Source organism: Papio anubis, chromosome 6, assembly GCF_008728515.1.
Source record: "Papio anubis isolate 15944 chromosome 6, Panubis1.0, whole genome shotgun sequence".
NCBI classification, from domain to species: domain Eukaryota; kingdom Metazoa; phylum Chordata; class Mammalia; order Primates; family Cercopithecidae; genus Papio; species Papio anubis.
Window position 1 is genome coordinate 80,125,732 of NC_044981.1, and position 17,075 is coordinate 80,142,806.

Consider the following 17,075-nt stretch of genomic DNA (forward strand, 5'->3'; position numbering starts at 1 on the left):
TCCTGGATGTGCATGTGATATTGCTGTACGTACTAGTACATATATCACGTCTCATTACATTTTAATTCTCCACCCAGGGGTGTGTTTTTTATTATTATAGTGAGCATAGGTCAGCCCAAGGAGACTAATCATGGGTTTCTGTACTTGCGTGAATATGAGGATTTCCCTTCTGCTCTTTTACTCCCTTGTTGCAGGATGTTCTAGCCACAAATTCAGGGTGCAATTTGTGCACTGTTGAGCAGTTTGTTCTCTCCATTATTATAGCAAGTTTGTGCCCCTTTAAGAGAGGCTATGATCACCCTTTCTAAGCTACCTTATTGTGACAACTTATGGGAAGCCTCCTGAAAGGAAAATAACTGGAATGTGGAAATAATTGCTTTATAGGTTTAGCTGCCTTGGGAATGGAGGCCATGTAAAACACAGCAACAGGATAGATGGAACCTTGATACCTTCCACCACAGCCTAGTGTGTATGTGGGAAAGGTGAATTTAAAGCTACATTCAGAACTTTAAGTGTTTCATTTGTGAATTTTGTCTTTGTGGGCACTTTGGAGCATTAAAGTGATTCATTTGTGTATTTGGGTGTTTTTAAGCAGAGTAATGTTGTGACTTTCAATATTAAATCTTAAATATTAGGAAAATAAGTCAGACAACACTGTGAAAGATATATCAGATGGAGAAAAGAATGGAAAAGCAGGTAGTAATATACTGCAGTCTATTATATACTACAATCTACTACAGCACAGATGAGAACATGACACAGGCATCGGCTGTGAGGAAGGGAGATGCATGTGAGACACGGTTTTACAGAAACAAAGAGACTTGGGTATTGGGCAGGTATGTGGGATAAAGGAAAGTGAGGAGTCACATAGTTTCAACATAGATGATGGTACTTTTAACTGATATTGAACTCAAAAAGCAAAGTTTAGGGAGAAAGGTGATTTTAATAACTTGGGGAAAGCTGAGATAATGCCCATAAAACATGAAGGTTTAATGGTCATGCAAATGTTTTGTCAATTTCTATAATCTGCTTCTGAGGGCATGTTTTTCTTTTTTCCTGTAGTGTCCCTAACAAATGGTGTTAATGACAAAGTAATTTACTAATTGAAAGTTCTCGGGAGGAGATGGGAGTTGGAAGTCAGTGATATATGTATAATGCTCAAGGCTGTGAGAGCTGGTGAAATGAACAATCATGAGCAGAGGTAAAAAGAGAATTTAGGAACCTTAGGAAATCTCCTCCTTTAGGAATAAAGAGGAAAACTAGTGAAAGGATATTTCAGAAGGGGTGACCAGACAAAAATGTGTTCAAGAAAACAGAGTTTCAAGAATGAGATGTTGGTGAGTTATATTAAATGCCACCAAAGAGACAAGTTTCATAGAAACTAAGGTCAATGAATTTGGAATTAAGAGTTTGACAGTGATCATTGAGACAGCAATTTCTAGAGTGGTGATTCTTACACTTTAGAATCATCTGGAGGGCTTGTTTAACACAGAATACTGGACCACACCCACCCTCCATCCTCCTATTCTGATTCAGTAAGCCTGGGAAATTTGCATTTTTAACGAGTTACCAGGTAATCCTGCTGTTGCTGGTCGAGGACTATACTTGAAGTATCACTGCTGTAGAGCACCAAGAATGGAAGAGTTGTTGGACAAAAAGAAAAAGAAGAAGAAGAAGAGGAGGAGGAGGGAGGAGGAAGGAGGAGGAGAACCAGGAGGGGGGAGGAGGGAGGGATGTGGGGGAGAGGGATGGGGAGGGGAGGGGAGGGAAGGGGAGGGGAGGGGAGGGGGAGGGAGGGATGGGGATGATGGGGAGGAAGGATGGGAGGAGGGGGAGGAGGATGGGGGAGGAGATGGGGAGGGAGGGGAAGGATGGGGAGGGAGGGAGGAGGAGGATGGGGAAGGAAGGAGGAAGGAAGGGGAAGGGGGGGAGGGGAGGGAGGGAGGGGAGGGAGGGGGGGAGGGAGGAAGAGAAGGGAATGAAGACTTAATAATGGAAGGATGGAAAATAGAATAGAATGGAAGAACTTTGCCAAGACACAATGAACTTAAGCCATAAATAATAATAAAGAAAAGAAATAATATTCCAGGGATATGGATAGTGACCACGAAGATGGAAACTTAAATAATTGTGGAATGAAGGAACAAAGATGAAATAGCTTACACAAATTAATGTAGTTGGTTATAATAACTGCCTATAGAAACTTGCTGCAGCCCTCCAAAAGGTGTCTTTATAATTAGCACTCTAATGCCATCTATAAATTAAAAATTCAGCAAATACACAAGACATGATGACAGTTTTCAGAGACAATGGAATTTTATAGTACATGCCACAAAACTTTTTCCTTCTTTCTTTTTTAACATGTGCTGTTTAAAAACTTCTGTCTCCTGAAATACTATGCTCTGGTATTTTTTAAAATAAACATTTTAATTAATTGCTTATCATTTATTTTATTAATGTGATGAGTGAATATAAATCACTAAAACATGTTTGAGGAAAGACTATGAAAATCCATTTAATAAAAAAGTGAATGTTTGCTAAAGAATTTATCTGGATGCCAAAATAAACACTGTCAATATTTTTCATTAAACAAATCAAGTATATATTTAAGTCATACTAGGTTTAAATAATTAAACCCCACAAGGATAGGTAAATAAACCAGGATTTTGAAAAACTGAATTTAAATGATTTTAACAAATAATCTAATCCAGTAATTGTCTTTAGCCAGGGAGTGGTTATTGAATGCGTTTTGTTTGTTTGTTTGTTTGAGACAGAGTTTTGCTCTGTGGCCTAGGCTGAAGTGCAGTGGTGTGATCTCGGTTCACTGCAAGCTCTGCCTGCCAGGTTCACGCCATTCTCCTGCCTCAGTCTTCTGAGTAGCTGGGACTACAGGCATCCACCACCACACCTGGCTATTTGTTTGTTTGTTTGTTTTAGTAGAGACGGGGTTTCACTGCGTTAGCCAGGATGGTCTCGATCTCCTGACCTCGTGATCCGCCTGCCTCGGCCTCCCAAAGTACTGGGATTACAGACATGAGCCACCGCTCCCAGCCTGAATGCTTTATTTATGGTTATAGAACAATAATATTTTTAAGTGTTCCTGAATTTTGAGATAAGGAAAATATTATCTATGATAATATTGGTTTTATATAATTTTCTGAGGGTTTAAATTAGATAACATAGACAAACAGAATACTTGGAACAGAGTACATATCGTAATAATAAAAATAATAAACATAATAGCTATTACTATTTTTGTCTGAAATTGCAGCCAAATCATTACTCTGTTAGCCCAGTTTAATCACTAGTACATCACCATATAGTAGATATTATCCCTAGACTCATTTTACAGGTGAGGAAATTAAGCCTTAGAAAAGTGAAGTAGCATCCTAAGCAACCCAGCTAATTTGTAGTGAAGCCTGTGTTAGAACCTAGGCTCTCTTGCTCCAGAGTGCCTCCTCCTTACATAACCATTACGGTATACATGTTTCCACCCTCCATGTGTTGGTGTGTACAGTATGCATGACTCTAACAGAACTGTTAATGAGGGGAAGGAAAATACTGAATATGTATCCAACACATCTAATTTTAATTCTAAGGGTTTAATTACAAAACATGCTGAAGTTAACTTGAATACAGTAAATGTGTCTCAATGGAGATTGTGATCATGTAGAGAGTTACCAAAACATGCCAAATAAAATTCTACACATATTTTTCCACATTTTTGCAATTGTGAATTGTGCTGCTATAAATATGCATGTGCAAGTATCTTTTTCATATAATGACTTCTTTTCCTCTGGGTAGATATCCAGTGGTGAGATTGCTGGATCAAATGACGGTTCTGCTTTTCGATCTTTAAGGAATCTCCACACCATTTTCCATAGTGGCTGTACTAGTTTACATTCCCACCAGCAGTGTAGAAGTGTTCCCTGTTCACATCCATGCCGACATCTATTATTTTTTGATTTTTTGATTATGGCCATTCTTGCCAGGAGTAAGGTGGTATCACATTGTGGTTTTGATTTGCATTTCCCTTATCATTAGTAATGTTGAGCATTTTTCATATGCTTGTTGGCCATTTGTGTATCTTCTTTTGAAGATGTCTATTTATGTCCTTAGCCCACTTTGTGATTGGATTCTTTGATTTGTTTCTTGCTAATTTGTTCGAGTTCATTGTAGATTCTAGGTATTAGTCCCTTGTCACAACTGCAAAAATGTGGAATCAACCCAAATGCCTGTCAATCAACAAGTGGATAAAGAAACTGTGGTACATGTATATATGATGGAATACTACTCAGCCATAAAAAGGAATGAATTAATGGTATTCACAGCAACCTGGATGGGATTGGAGACTATTATTCTAAATGAAGTAACTCAGGAATGGAAAACCAAGCATCATATGTTCTTACTCATAAGTGGGACCTAAACTGTGAGGATACAAAGACATAAGAATGATACAATAGACTTTGGGGACCCATAGGGAAAGGGTGGGAAGGGGGTGAGGGATAAAAGACTACAAATAGGGTTCAGTGTACACTGCTTGAGTGATGGGTGCATCAAAATCTCACGAATCTCCACTAAAGAACTTACTCGTGTAGCCAAATACCACCCGTTCCCCCAAAAAACCTGTGGAAGTAAAAACAAAATTCTACACATATTTTTCAAATAATATTTCTGATAAAGGTCTTGCATCTAAAATACACAAAGAACTCTTACAACTGAATAATAAAAAGACAACCCAATTTAAAACTGGGCAAAAGATCTGAACAGACATTTCTCCAAAGAGGATATACAAATAACCCATAACCACATGAAAAGATGTTTGACATCACTAGCCACTAGGGAAATGTAAATCAAATCTGCAATGATATAACACTTCACACCACTAGGATGGCTATGATCAAAAAGTCAGATAATAACAAGTACTAGTGAGGATGTGGTGAAATTGGAACCCATGCAATGCTGGTGGGAGTATAAAAGAGGGTGTGACCATGTTAGAAAACAGTCTGGCAGTTCCTTAAATGATTAAACATAGAGTCGTCATATGAGTCCACAAGTTGACTTCTAAATATATACCCAAGAGAGAAGAAAACGTATGTTCACCCAGAAACAAATGTAAAATTTACAGCAGCATTATTCATAATAGGCAAAGGGTAGAAACAACCCAAATACTAACTGGTGAATGGATGAATAAATGTGGTATATCCACACAATGGAATATTATTTGGCCATAAAAAGGAATAAAGTACTGATACATGCTACAACATTGATGAGCCTTGAAAACTATTCTGCTAAGGGAAAGGAGCCAGTCACAAAATACCATATATTACATGCTTCTATTCTTATGCAATGTCCAGAACAGTCATATCTATAGAAACAGAAAGTGGATTAGTAGTTACCTAGGGTTGGAAGAGATTGAGGGAGAGTGGGGAGAGATGATAGTTAAGGCATACAGGGTTTCTTTCTGGGGTGGTTAAAATGTTCTAAAATTGACTGTAATGATACTCACATGTATCTGTGAATATGTTAAAAACATTAAATTCACTTTGGATGAGTCAATTGTGTGATACGTGAACTATATCTCAGTAAAAGTGTTTTAAAAATAAAGTGTGTGCGCATGCATTTGTGTGTGTGCACGCATGCATTGGGGCAGAGGGGTGTTTGTGTGCATACTTAAAAATATGATTAATGAAGAGGAATAGGTCCAAATGGCACCAAACACTTCATAGCAACATAATTAAAACATGAAATTGTGTTAACAAATAATTTTTTTACAAATAAACTATGTTTTTAAGATTCTTAATGTTTCATTTTAAGGCATTATCTACTGACTTTCAACACTGGGTGGGGGGGAAATTAGTTCTCTCTCACACCTCTTCTTTCTCTCCCTCATCACTCACTTGCAGACTTCCCATCTCCCCTCCTCAGATATAGTTACATCACAATTTTACTTAGATCTATATTAGTATTTGCATTAATATAACTATGGAAATGGTATTGCAGGTGAGCTTATTTGATACCTAAATGTTAAATCCTCTCTTCAATATATTCAGACACATTACACTTTCTACTAGGTTTGCATCTCAGAGTCTTTTGACCTGTTCTAATCTGTCCTAGTTACTCTCTAAGCACAGTTCTGGTTCTGGGATCTAAGGGAGTCCTGGGGAGTTTCTTTTTCTCTCTCTGTTCTTGGATTTCTGTCATCTGGACTCAGTGTTTTCTATTTCTTGGTGTACTATTTGATTTGGTGGAATACCTCTTTCCATAGCTTCTTGATAAAGTACACACACTGAGTAAAAATGTTCAGAGCTTGAATGTTTTAAAATGTATTTGTTTTACTCTTGCGTTGTTTATTCCTGCAAAAACTATTAGTTTTGCTGATATTGAATTTCAGGTGAAAATCAATTTTCCACCAAATTTATTCTATCAATTTTTAAAGTCATTAAATCCATTATTTGTATCAGTTTTCCTCTAGCTTCCATCTTGCTGTAGATAAATCTGATTTTCTGATTTTTGATTCTTTGGATGTAACTTGTTATTTCCTACTGGAAGTCCTATAATTTCTTTCTTCCCAGTGTCTTAAAATTTCATGGTGACATATCTTGGTGTAGATCTTTTTAAAATTCATTATGTTGAACATTAGATGGGCTGCTTTCAATCTAGAATTGCAAGTCCTTCAGATACAAAAAATTTTCTGAAATTACCTGGTAGATTTTCCCCTTAGCTTTGTATCTTTTTTCTTTTTTTCTAAAACTTCTTTTGTTTAACTGTTGGACTTCCTAAACTGACCTTTTATTTATTTTATTTATTTATTTTTTACTTTTTCTTTCATATGTTACCTAGTCCTTATGCTCTACATTCTTGGAAATTTCTTCAAATTTACTTCCATTCCTTCCATATAGTTTTCATTTCTGCTATCATATTTTATTTGTGAAGAGTTCTTCCCTTTTTCCCTGAATGTTTCTTTAAAAAAATCTTCTGTTTTGCCTTACAAATGCACCATCTTTTATCTCTCACTTCACTGTAGACTAATAGCCTTCATATTTCAAGATTAGATCATGTAACATTGCAGAAAAGAGACTGATATAAATTACTCTAGAAGATATATGACTGAATTGAAGTTTCAACTGAAACATTTAACACTTTCTATCAATAATAAGCAATATATTTTCACTTACCTTATCTTCTCTGCAACTATTAATAGATTTTGTAAAGTTTTCACCTCACTATACTGCTTATTCTAAGATGCTCTTCTTCTAGATTTACTTTGGTTAATGTGTTTTATAACAGAGACTTTCCCTGGGTGTCTGGGTACGATCCAGCAGCTAGATATGGTCTCATGGGACCTGAAGAAACTCTGGCTTCTGGGGTGGCTGTGTAAAGGGGCTAGGTAGTACACCCAGAAGTGATGGGAAACTAAAGCCTCTTGTGGCAATCTTTGACCGATAGATAGGAACCAGAAATGAGTCAGCACATAAATTGCTCACATCCCCCCATTTCCTCCCAACAACAGGCTCTTTTTTTCAAATTACTGTGTTTATATGTGGTCTCCCTGAAGAAATACCATGTGACCAATTATTCAGCCTGTGATTTCCTGAGGAGTTATGGTGAATTGACAATGCATTTGCTTTCCTTTTTTTCTGCCTCAGTTTTCCCTTTGTCTGGTTTCATTGGGATTGTATTATCCAAAAAAGTGGCAACATATAAGCTTTGTTTCAGGATCTGTTTTCTAGAGTAAACCTCCTCATATGTTAATGTTCATAAAAATTACCTGAGTAATTCAATGAAGTACAGATTCTGATTCAATACCCTTGGGCTGGGGACTGAGATTCTGTGTTTCTAACAAGCTCCCAAGTGATGCCATGTAGCTGGTCTGTGGATCACATTTTGAGTTACAAAGCTGTAAGAAACACAGTATAAGGCAATTGGTATAGAAGTGTCATGGTACTAACCCCCGGTATGCTTTACTATATTAATATGCTTTAATATGTTGTTAAAGCTGTTACATATGGTTAATTTGGCTGAGGTACAGGTGAGCGACATAGCATTAGAACATGGTATCTCCTGGACTTGAACATTATCAGAGAAAACAATAATTATAAGGATTGCAGTGTTGGATGGCTGCTTCTGACATCAACAGAAGCCTTGCAAAAAATATATATCTATATAGGCTTAAGACAGCTAACTGACAACCTATGTCATGCTGTGACAGTCAGAGGACCTTACGGCAATTTTAACAAAACTTTCATCTCCTGCAACTGCATGACTGACTGGGCTGAAATTCAGTCCCTCGATCTGTTTATAAGATGGCAAGTCTGTTAAAAAAAAAAAAAAAAAAAAAAAACTAAATGTGCAGCCTCAATAGTTCCTTTGTGTCTAAATGAGAGTTCTGATTAGAAAAAGAGTTCTGAGAATTGGGGTACAGATACTTGGATGAATATGCCTGAGAGCTATTAACCCCCAATTTTCCTGAATCCCTTGGCCATTGGAAGCAAGTCCTTGCCAGGTGTAACCAGTATGTGTAACCCTTTGCCAGGCCTTGGAGACTATGTGATTACTTCGAGTAAGTCGATGCCTCAGAAGATGATGTTCATGGTCATTAAGATCTGTCCCCACCGTATTTCATTGCTTCCAGACAGTAACTGGGGTTAGGTGCCAGCATAGCCTAAGCAGGGAACTGATTCAGAAGAAACAATTACTTACCAACAGGATTGAAGAAACAGGATGTGTGTGTGTGTGTGTGTGTGTGTGTATACACACACATATATATGTATGTGTGTATATATATACATGAATACACACACACACACACACATACACCAGCAGGAAAATAGGAATACATGCAGGATGGGATCTTGAGGGGGTTAACTAGGGTGAGGTGCAGCATATGGGTTGGGTAAGAGAGAATTCATAGGGATTTCACACAATTCAGTGTTCTAATGAGTATGTCTCTAGCTAGTCTTAATAATTTGTTGAGATAACTCCTTGAAGTTTGGATATGCAGTGGCCTACAGTAAATAAGGTAGTAATGTCAGAACTTTTTTTCCAGAGTATTGAAGAAACGTCAGAAGGCTCGGTGCGGTGGAAATCTTAGAACTGAATTTGCACATGGGACCCCTGACCATGTTCCTGAGAGGCAAGAGGGAAAAATCCATTATCTAAAGCAGTAAGCACTGGTGAAGGGAACCCCCAAAATCTTTGAGACCTTTGGCTGTGGTTGTCCTCTGAAGGCCACAGAACTTGGATCCCAATATCAATGGCGATGGTGTTATTATATAACCGCTGAGGCTGGTAGCAGCATTAGTTATCAGAGGTAAAAGGGACATGATGGCTATAATTGGCAGTAAGACAAGAGTAGCAATCAGTGAGCCTTGACCACAGATCTGTGGTGATGGCTAATAGATTATAAGTTTCTTAGAACCAAGAGAGAGGGTAAGTTGACTTGAGTGTTTCTTGATTTGTATAACAAAAATAATTGATATCTAAAAAGCAGACAGCCGACATCAGTTATAGCCATGGAAAAATCATTACCTATACCCTTCGGTTTCCAGACTGGGTATAGTTCACAGCACCAGAGTCTAGTGAAAAAGGGACTATTCCTCTTGGAAAAACAACCTGAAGTGTCAACTCAGATACATATGATAAATATATACAGGTCTTTTTCTCAAAGACCCCGTGAACAGGGTAATTTTACTCTGGGAAAAATGGAACATCCAGACTTTTTGAAGACTGCAAGATACGGTGGCTGAGCTGACACTCATAATAGGAGATCTGAACCATGCTGGTTCTCTGGGTAGAGTGGAGATTTATGACGTTCAGATACTATATGGACTGGAAATGTAATGTGTGTGTTTGTGTGTGTGTGTGTGTGTGTTAGTGGTGGTGAGTATTGTTAGCTTCATTTTCAGCTACTACAGCATCAAGACACTTGGTATGCAGCTATTAATTTGGGGAATGCTTTCCTTTGATCTCCAGCAGTAGGAAGAAATAATAGCAATTTCATTTACATAGCAAAGATAGTATTTCACCTTCCCTACTTTCTTTCACAGTTGTTAGACCTGAATTGCACTCTCTCACTGCTTATTCCTGTTCTTCTTCCTTTTATCCACCACAAGCATTTTCCTTAATACATAAATTGAACAAACAATACCATCTTGGAGTGGTAGAAAGTATTTCTTGAATGATGATACAAATTAATATAAGGTGGAAGTAGGACTTATCCATTCCCAGTAGTCCATTTATGGAATTTCTGTTTCCCTGACCTGCCTCTTTAGGCTCTGATGAGTTAGAGTTCCTGGGTCACAGATGGTAGTGACTTCTTCTAGGAGACAAAGTCAGATCCATTGACCTGAAAGCTGTAATTATTACCTGGCCATTTTTTATTAAGCATAACAAGACCAACAAAGCCTGGGATAGTTAATCCTGATTATCATTAGGACCTTGGGTTGTGATTACAAATTTGGGGACATGGAATAATTATGTCTGATAGCCAAAGGACTCACTAGGTTTTCTACTGGTGTGCTTCTGTGGCCAGCGATAAAGGGTAGTGGGCAATTCCATCAACCATAACAGTATAATTGAAGGCTTTGACTCCTCAGGAATGATTGTCTAATTCCGGTAAGTCAACACAATGCCAGCCAAGGATGAGGGAAGTCTAGAATGAGGTAGAGTAGGGAGCTAACTATTAATTATTCCTACAGGAGCAACTGCAGCATTAAGGATCAAAGTTTAGCTCAGCATTAAGGATTAAGCATCCGCTGTAATGGCCAGTGAAATCTCCTAAAGAGACCAATTCTACTGGTCTCTTTACCACTTGCCATTATACCTGAGGTGCAACTCAGAACATTTTAGGTGTTCAATAAATGCTTGTTGAAGAACAAAAGATATAAAATCAGCAAGTTGCTTCTACTCATGATGGCAGCCCCTAAACAGACTTTCCTAACAGCTTTCCTGTCCTTAGTGTAAATGATATGCTATACTTCTAATAATAAATCATTAATTTGGGGTTTTGCTATAAGTTACTCTCATGACCTTCACTTGTGTAAGTTTTCCAAAATTCTGATCACTAGAGAAATTGTTTGATCACTGATGTTCCAATATAAAGCTTTGACAAACTAAATATATTAGAATATAAAGGCTGTCTGAACATCTTTTGTCTCCTCCAGGTCTTCTCTAAGTTTGAGAGAGCCTGGGCTGTTTCTGACACTTGCAGTGTATTAGACAATAAACATTACATGGAGTTAAAATAACCGTAGTATATTTTAAATGTGTACAAGGAATAAAATAATGTTTTTATCTCTCAAAGTAAAACTTATTATATATAATTATTATAATTCCCTTTTTACCATAGGTTGTCAAAAGTCTGAATATGAGGCCCATCATGAATGTGGGACTGGCACAAATGGATCTCGAGGTTCCACTCCACTGAGTTTGACCCTGTTCAACTCATAAGAATTTTAACTTGTTGACACTTTAAAGCATTTTTCAATGACTCTTTTATACTTCTGAAAAATAGTTCTGCACTTCCATAAAGTGCACCTGGAAATATTGGTACATTTTGAATAATAGCTTTCATATTTCAAAATTAGATCTGATAATTTACTCTATGAAAGAATGAGAAAAACAGAAACTCAGCTAGAAGAAATTGTATAACATGCAGTTTAGGTTGATATACATAAAACTATGCATAGGTAATAAGTGATATCATACCGCTTAAGGGGATATTTTTGGAAATAAATACTATTCCTTTTATTAAGTTTAAATAAATGTTACATACATAGGCAGCAGCAAAAGTATTTATCAGTGGGAGCTTTTTAAGTGTGGGTTGGTGATATGGTTTGGCTGTATCCCCACCCACCCAAATCTCATCTTGAATTCCCATATGTTGTGGTAGGGACCCAGTGGGAGATAATTGAATTATGGGAGGAAGTCTTTCCTGTGCTGTTCTCATGATAGTGAATAAGTCTCAAGAGATCCGATGGTTTTAAAAATGGGAGCTTCCCTGCACAAGCTCTCTCTCTGTCTCTCTTTGTCTGCTGCCATCCATGTAAGATGTGACTTACTCCTCCTTGCCTTCTGCCATGATTGTGAGGCCTTCTCAGTCACGTGGAATTGTATGTCTATTAAACCTCTTTCTTTTGTAAATTGACCAGCCTTGGGCAGTTGGTATAAATAATCCTTGGAATCTTCTAGAACTAAATGTTTTGCAATAATCTTTGAGTGTGCCCATGATCACAAAATTGAGTAATATAGATATGGGGACCACAGAATCTTGTTGTGGATATGGAATCAGGATATGGCAAGGGTATGCATCTTTCTTTTGAGTCTAAACAGTTGAATGTCCTTCTGGCTGTCAGATTTCAAATCCTACCACTACTATTTGTAGAGCAGAATATTTTGGCAGGCACCGTGTTATAAATGTTGACTTAAGACTCCTCATGAATGGTTATTCTTTCTCATTTATCACTCTATCCATAATGCTGAAGACACAAATAAGAGCTTGACAATTATTGATGGCAATGTTATAAAATGAATATGCTACCACATTTGATCCTTACACTGACCCCGTGAGATATGTGTTATAAACAATTCTATAGATGAGCAGCTAAGGTCAAGTAGCTAGTAACTAGTAGATTTACTAGCTACTGAATCTTAACTTGTAGGCAGATAGAATTTGGGATCAATTATGCTGAGATGTCCAGAGGGCACAGTATTATGGCACAGACATTTGGAATTTGCTTGATGGACTTTATTTCCACATTAAAAAGTACATTACATAGAGAAGTGATATAAACACTCATTTGGGGTCAGAACAATGACTAAGTGGGCAGCTCTGATCCTAAGTGTTCAGGATATTGTTATTCCATAGTATATATTCTATATGAGCCTCTATATGAGCCTCTGGGAGAGGCATGTATATATTGTTTTTCATTTGAATGCCTGTTCTGTTTTCTTAGAAACCTGAGCCAATACTTTCCTGAGTAACTGGAAAGTGTTTAAATTGTATTTTACTTGCTTTTCTATCTTTTTTCCCATCTAGAATCATATATTCAAGACCAAAGATCATATGTCATGAGAAGCAGCATGATAAGATGGAAGCAGCTGAATGCATAGAACCGAGATGAAATAATTTGTCCAAAGTTGCACATTTGGTAAGTCGTGGAGCCTAGATAAGAATCTAGGTTAGTGTGTTTCAAAAGCTGGTAATATTCTCACTTCCTTCCTTCATGTCCCTGAACAATGATAAAAGATCCAACTATGTGAAGTTGTTTGGTCCTAACATGTAGTTGGATCCTTTCTGCTCTGGTAGAGACATATATCTGAATTTATTGATGTCTCATATTTTTATACTTTGAACCTGGGAAAAGCAAATCAGGCAGTGGAAACAGGTATAAAAGAGTAACCAACGTATTATTAGCTGCTGTGCACAGATGTTTAAAAAGTTAATTATTTATGTTAATTGTGCTGTAATTCTTTCCTGTATGTGGTGCATGCAGATCTTGGTTGTAGCTTTGATTGCAGCAGGTTCTTCTAGATGGTGAAATCAGACTTGTATGGCTTGAGAATTAATATAAGATCTAACCTAAGATAGATGCAAGATCTGCAACTGACCTAACTGCCATGACAGAATTTTCTCACTGGGCACATGACAGATGTAGTCCTGTGGAGCCTGGTAAAATGATGCTTTAAGCTTGGAGTAAAAAGTGGCATCACCTAAAGGGACCCTTGACAGATGAAGCAGGTGTGAGGCTCCAGCGTACCCCAGGCCCTCAGGGAACACACTGTCCTACAAGTTAATCAATAATTCTGCTGTTGATAACTCTTCTGACCTCCTGTGGACACATCTGTGGAGATGATATGTGCCAAGAAGTCCACCTGGAATCAACTGAAGGCCAGTGTTTCAGTCTGGGTGCGGAGTAGTAAGCAAAGAGACTGGTCCTTGCTGGGTGGTCTGGAGTAGGATGTTGCTCCACTTCAAAAGAATGAGCTGGAAAATTGCCTACATACACATTCATGAAACAGTCTAATGTGTTCTGGAGGAAATCGCTCATAAAGTGCTGCATTCTAAGGATCTGGTATATAATCCAAGCATCACACTGGAACATTTAAATTTATTTGATCATTTATTCCTTTATTTAGCAAGTATTTACAGACTACCAAGCATGTGTCAGGCACTATCCTAAACCATTGAGGCTCAAAGATGAATGCAACACAGTTTCTGTCCTCAAGGAGCTCTCAGTTGAAGAGGGAGACAGATACATTAAAATGTGGTTATAAAATAAGTGCAATATTGTTGGCAATTTTTAAATTGCAGAGGATATTGCTGGAGCACCAAGAAAGGACAACTAAACTAGTGTGGTGTGTAGATGAAGTTTCAGGGAAGTGTCCTGGTCGAGGAAGCTCTTGTGTTGGGTCTTAAAATAGAAGCTGTAGTGTATCTGGCAAAATATAGGGAAAAGAACAATCCATGTAGAGAAACTTGGAGAAGCAAACCACCAAACACAAATGTGCCACTTTTGAGAATGTCACGAATTTTCTTGTTGATGGAGTGCAGTCAAGATGGATATAATGTGTCCAGAATGTAATCTTCCCTGTCGAAAAGCATAGCCAGGTTGTTCTCTTTCTTGAGTTCTTCCAAAAAAAAAAAAAAAGAAAAGAAAAACAAAACAAAACAAAACCAAAAACTCTACAAAAAATGAAAGAGTCCTAATATTTGGTGTGATTTGCAAGTACTCATAATTTGAGTAATAAATCAGAGTTCAAGTGATGAAATTTCCATGTGTAATAATCATGACAACAGAATCATTCTCCACTGTTTCTGGATAAAGAAGCTTAAGGCTTGGAAAGACGCACCTGCTTTCTGCAGGGAGAAGACTGCCAAATTAAGCAGAAATGTAATCAGGACCACTACCCTGGCATCTTTTTAATGGAGACACTAATCTCTGCCTTCCCTTCTGGTTTGTGCAATTGTTTTTGATTGACTGTCTTGGTCTGTGGGACAAGAACAGTTTCAGAGGTTTCCATTGAGTTTTCTCCACTATGATAGCTCTTACTCCACAGGCTGAGGACTCAATGTAGGGTAACTCCGTCTGCCTAGTATGTCAATTCCAGTCATAAAATAGGGAACTGAGGAAATGACTGCTTGGTCCATAGACCTTATAAGCTAGATTTTAACCAGAACTCCATTTATTATCAGGCATCTGAAAGTTCCCTCTCTAAAAGGGGGCTATGATGATGCTTTGGGTCTCTGGGAATCAGTGTCAACTCAGACCTTATGTCTTGATATGTCTGGGTATTCCTCTTTTCCCAGTGTATCCAGTCACCCAAGTATATGGATATATGTCCCTTTGGGGAAGGACTAGGGAAATCATTATGGTACATGTTTATTGCAGTGTTGCAGTGTTCTTCTTCTAGGGACCCCTTCAAGTCAAGGGGTTTTGGATCTACAAATAGGCCCAACTCCAGAAACTGAGCAAGAGATTGTAACTTTTAATTAGGGTGACTGTCCTCAGCCTCCTGTTCTTCCATTCTTCCCTTTTTTCTTGTTGTAGAGGTTACACAGCACACTTTCTAGCTACTGGTCAGTTGTACAACTTGAGGATGTCATGTCCTATTAACCATCTTCACAATTCCCTGTGAGGCAAGACTCTTAGCTACTTCAACAACCTTGCAAGGGATTATGGTAATTGCACCTTCCTGGCTTCTGGTGATTAAACACACCCACCTAGCCTCTATTACTTTCAGGCAACATCATCATCATGAATATTAATGAGTGACTGCCTTCCCTAAAGTCAGCCCTAGCCTTCTGAGGAGAGGTACCATGTACTTCTCAGTACTACTCCCTTCCATGCATTTTTAATGGCCTTAGTGAATGGTATGCTCTCCAGTCTTTATGTAGAACATAATCATCTAGTCTTACAATATATCCATTCCAGCACACACTCTTGCCTCAGCCTCCTTATATCTTCCTCTACCATAAGCCAAGGCAACTCAGGCATTTCCAGTGTTCTCAGCATTTGCCATAACTTTTTTCAAGCATCAAAGAGCTACTCTAGCAGTGAGTTTGTTGTATTACCTAGAATCTTTGCCAGAGTACTAAATATAATTCACCAAGAAAGTGTCCTCAAGCCAGTAAATTTTTTTGATTATTTAATCTTACATTTGGGATCCCTTGATATAGTACCTTTTACCAATCTGGGTCTAATTACAAACCATAAACTACAATGTAATATGAACAAAGGGTTTTTAAAGTAAAGAATTATTAAACTATGGTATAGGAATAACTATAAAGATATAAAAGTGACCCTAAAGTGATTCCTAGGGCTGAGGAAACATATCCAAGGAAGGAAGATCTTGGAAAGAAGGTGTCCTCCCAAGGCCAGGGTTCAGACTTCAATGGAGGAGGTCTGGTCTGGATGGCTGTGGTCTGGATGGAGGAGGTGTGGTCTGGATGGCTGATATGTTTGCTGGTTTTTTGAGCCAGAGTTAGTCTGCTTTTGTCAGGTGGCAGAAAACAACCTTTTGGGGTATAGGTGAGCTGGGGCTGGTGGGTGAGTATGGAGAAGCGTTTAGGGCTCCATTGCCAGTGCAAGTTCTGGGGTGCACCAGTGTTGACAACAGGAAGACTGCAGTAAGGTAGTCATTGGAAGGGCTGCAAAGTCATCAAGGGAAACTGTTCAGCTTCCGTATGCACTCTTGTATACACACAAGAATGTCCATGCAGTAACAAAACAACTCCATACTTCTTTCTAACAAGAGAGACCTATCCTTTTTGTAGGTGAAGAAGTTCTCTCATACTGTAACCCAAAATGAGATGACACACAGTTCCAACAGTCTCAGGAAACACTGCAGAACCGTTTTCAGAGTAACGCATCCAGGTGTCCCATCCAGTAGTTTAGGGTGTCCCAACCAGGGTTCTTAGCATAACAGACTTGCCTTGGGTGAAAGTTCAAGTGTCTCTGGAGCTCTGAGACTCAACTATTGAAGCTCTAGGGTGTTGCTCAGCTGTGTCTACTCTTCCACTTCAGAGATAAGGGCCTCTTTTTAAGCTACCAAAGTGTTGTCCTGATTCTCAC